The sequence below is a fragment of the Enhydra lutris genome, unplaced genomic scaffold (assembly GCF_002288905.1).
Source record: "Enhydra lutris kenyoni isolate GAN:26980312 unplaced genomic scaffold, ASM228890v2 scaffoldscaffold7, whole genome shotgun sequence".
Classification (NCBI taxonomy): Eukaryota; Metazoa; Chordata; class Mammalia; order Carnivora; family Mustelidae; genus Enhydra; species Enhydra lutris.
The window spans coordinates 37745494-37748501 of NW_019154091.1; positions in this window are offsets into that span (position 1 = coordinate 37745494).

Genomic DNA, 3008 nt, shown 5'->3' on the forward strand with positions numbered 1-3008 from the left:
ACCTGGGTGGCTTGGTGGGTTAAGCATCTGCCTTCATCTCAGTTCATGATCCTGAGTTCCTGGGATCAAGTCCCAGGTGGGGCTCAAAGGGAGTCTGCTTCTCCCTCTAGCCCTCCTCCCACTCATTCTCTCAATCTCTCTCTAATAAATTAAATCTTAAAAAATAAAAAAACAAAAAATTCACCCCCACACACACTATTGCCAATATTTTTATTACTTGAGTTCTGTTCTCAACTGATGAAAGGGACTTTTACCCCTAGTGCCATGTCCATGCAGTAGGCACAGGAGTCAAGTTTTGAACCCCACATGAAGTCCTCTTTAAACAGTGAGATCGAGGCACGAGAAGATACTATGGTAATAACATAGAAGTGATTTCTCATCTCTTCTGTCACATGCCTCCATTCTGTAACTCTCTTAACAGAATACTGAGCAGACTCCAGAGGTGTAGGGAGGGACGGACAAGCTAAGCAACCTGTCACGTGACTAGCGTGGCTTTCAGCTCCGTGACAGCCTTCCATCCCTGTTGTGAAAATCTGGGTGGTTCTGGAGCTAGAGTGTCAAATGAAATGCTTTTACCCTAAGATAATGACAAAACTAATGTAGTATCACCCTTGTGGGGCAAGATTAGCTAATTTTTAGAGATTTTTAACAGCCTGTTTCCTTTCTAGAGTTCTCCTATTTAGTAAGATTCCTATGCCATGATATACAAAATCTCTCCTCTGGAGTCAAGAGATTACATTTATTTTCTCTTTTCAACTGAAACCAAGTACTAGCTTTCCAGAAGTTTCAATCTGCATCCGCTCTAAGATTTAAAGAACTCTATTACTCAAAATCTCAAAGTATCAGCCTGTTTAAATACCTTTTTCCATTCCATTCCACTAAAGAGCAAAAGTACTTTCAAAAACAGCACTATTGCAATAAACACAGGAGCCCCTAGAATACTACATCAGTTGAGCTATTTGTGATACAAAAGCACCAAGCATCACTCTTGGCAAGTAGTTGGCATGCAAATATATCGAGTTGCGTGGGGTTTCTCTGTGGGGACTGTTCCATCACCTATGCTACTGTGCGATCACCGAGAACAGGATGACAACCTTCTAGTTATCTCGGCTTGGTTCCCACCCATCCAGCCTCTGTATCTTGATAAAGCAATACAAGTCCCTGATCCCTTGTTGTAAAAAGAAACAAAAACACAGAAACAAAAAAAACAGAAACACAGAAACAAAAAAAAAACTTATTTCAGGCCCATCCTCACATCACATCCAATTCATATTCTTTCTTTGGGACTTACAGTGTTTTAGGGTTATACTTATACCCACTCCCAAAGATTTTTTTCCCCCAACTCTTTGCATGCATCATGACATTGTTTTTTTCTCTAGAAATAGAGTAACAGTAAACCTGGAAACAGATGGATAGAATTTAGAGGTAAGGATGTTTAACTGTGAAATACTGTTTATAATTTTAATTTTTAAAAAGGTCTCAATATCCAGAAAGAGGGCTGACACAATTATGGACAGCTCTATAACTGAAATGTTGTGCAGCCAGTACAAATGAGGGGAGGACTCTACCTATGCTTGATAATGCGTCACAGTAAGGATAATCAGATGGGCAAAATATGTCACTGCCAAGTGTATATTGTTAGGACACTTAAAAAATATCTGAAAGACACAACAAAATTGTTTAAAATGAGCAGGAATGGGTGGGGGACAGTTAGAACACCAGCTGGGCAGTAAACTCACCCAAAGGATTCTAGAAACAGATCTAATGTTTGTTGTAAGAATAACAATTAAAACCCCTTCCCCTTCCCTGAAGTGCATCAGTTTGCCGAACACACACACACACACACACACACACACCCATGAACATAAAAGATCTGAAATAGACTGGAAAAAAACAAACAGAAAACAAAAAAACAGACTTCCTGGTTGCCTTGAGGGAATCAGAACTAAGATGACATTTCTTCTTAAAATACTTTATACCTTTGAGTATTTTTGCCTTGTGCAAAAAACCAACTTTGGGGGGTTTTTTTGAACTTGCAAGGCAATACAAGGTTCTTGAACAATCCACTTTCCCTTGCTTGCCATTTCTTAAACAGGCCAAGCACGCACGTTCCCTCCCTGCAGTCTTTGCATCTTTTCTCTCTGCCTGGAACGTTCTTCTCTCTAGATATTCTTATAGCTTTCCCACCTCATGAATCCATTTATAGATTCTGTTACCATGTAGAGACCGCCCCCCATTTAAAATAAATAAACCTCCTACAGTTATGACAATCTTTATCCCTTTACTGTTTTTCTTCTTTTATCATATCTATTGGTATCCGACATTAAATTTCACATTTGTTTACATGTTTATTTATTCCCGATATTTGCTTACTAAAATGTAAGCTCAGTGGGACTAGAGTCTTTTGTTGGTTTGTTCTCACCTCATCACCAGAATAATGCTTGCACAAACCTAGGGCTCAAATGTACCTGATTTAAAGGATAAATAAATGTGAAAGGTGCAGTGTATCTGAGAAGTAACCACATAGCATTGACACATACTGTAACATTTCTCAATTCGAGGGCACCATCTTTGCTGGGGCAAGAAATTCCTAGCGTGGTTGGAAAGGGGCCCCCTTCCTCTTTTCTGAGAGATGTAAACATACAACATGTAAACGTACAACATGGCAGTTGGTGCTGAAAACCTGAGGCTGGACATTGAAGAAGGTCATTACTCCAAACTCCTTCCTTTATATAAAGAAAACTGTTAATCTGAATGTCATCATGTCCTCTCAGCGAAGATTATGCAAGAGCAAGGGAAAGAAGCGTGCCTATTGCCGAACTCAGACAAGAACGTGTTCCTTCCCAGCTGTACCTTCCAAGAGGAATCCCATGGTCTCAAGCTCGTACGCCTCCATTTATCAAATAGCATTCACGCACCTTTATGTTTGGTTCTGAGTTTACTATTATGTGATTTAAGTAGTGTGAAAAGACAAAACAAATGCTAAGATAGGAAAGCATGCTCCAGTC